Source organism: Onychomys torridus, chromosome 6 (genome assembly GCF_903995425.1).
Source record: "Onychomys torridus chromosome 6, mOncTor1.1, whole genome shotgun sequence".
In the NCBI taxonomy this organism is placed as follows: domain Eukaryota; kingdom Metazoa; phylum Chordata; class Mammalia; order Rodentia; family Cricetidae; genus Onychomys; species Onychomys torridus.
In genome coordinates, this window is record NC_050448.1 from 65341915 (window position 1) to 65343234 (window position 1320).

Consider the following 1320-nt stretch of genomic DNA (forward strand, 5'->3'; position numbering starts at 1 on the left):
ACAGGAAGTCAACTGAGACACTGGCTGGTATCCTGAGCATAGGAAACCTAAAAGCCCACCCCCAAAGTGACACACTTCCTCCAACAAGGCCATGCCCACTCCAGCAAAGCCACACCTCCTAACAGTGCCAATCCCTATGAGACTATGGGGGCCAATTACATCCAAACCACCACAGCAATGAATATCTATCTCCCCTGTCTTGGTAAATGATAGAAACCCTGAGCTGTCTCTTCTATCTGGGATGATTTGCTGGGGATGACTGATAGATAAATAAAGTGCTGATTGGCCAGTCACCAGGCAGGAAGTATAGGCGGGACAAGGAGAGAGGAGAATTCTGGGAAGTGAAAGGCTGAGGCAGAGAGACCACCGTCATGAGAAGCATGATGTAAGATACTGGTAAACCACGAGCCATGTGGCAAGGTATAGATTGATAGAAATGGGTTATTTTACGATATAAGAACTGGATAGCAAGGAGCCTGCCACGCCCATACAGTTTATAATAATATAAGTCTCTGTGTGTTAGCTTGAGTCCAAGCTGCTGTGGGACTGGCGGGTGAGAGAGATTTGTCCTAACCGTGGGCCAGGCAGGACCAGGAAAACTTCAGCTACAATGGTTGGTTTTAATATCAGCTTAATATATGTGGGAAGCCCCACCCCAAATGTGGGTGGCACCTTCAAGTATGGGCTCAGATTTTAAAAGGTAATGAATGGCAAGAGGAAGATTATTCAACCTTTGGTAGCTTGGCTTTTCTCCTTCGTGGAGTTGATTTCTCCAGCTGCTGCTGCTGCTGCTGCTGCTGCTGCTGCTGCTGCTGCTGCTGATTCCTTCACAGATATCAGAACCCACACTTCCAGGCTGCCATCATTGACTAAGACAAGCAGCTCTCCAAGAACCCTCCAGGGTTGTGATGTCAGACTGGGACACTCAGCCTCAAGGCATGAGCAACTACTGGATTTGCAGCCTCCCAGATTTGAAGCAGCCCAGATGTTACTATTTCAATGTAAACTGGCTTAATAAATTCTTCACATGTATGTCTCTACCATATTGGTTCTGTTCCTCTTGAGAACACTAATATACATGATATGCAGTCCCAGTGCCTTGTGCAATGATTTACACTCAGTGGGTGCCTATTAGAAATATGTAGACTAGTCATATGTAGAATATACATGCTTAGGGGCTAGGAGTATTACTCAGCGGCATGGCATGTTTAGCATGCAGAAGGCACTGGGTTCAATTCCTGAGTACACACACACACAGAATATAATGGCCAGATTCCACCAACAGCCTAGGAGAGGAGAGAAAAGAAAACACACACAGTA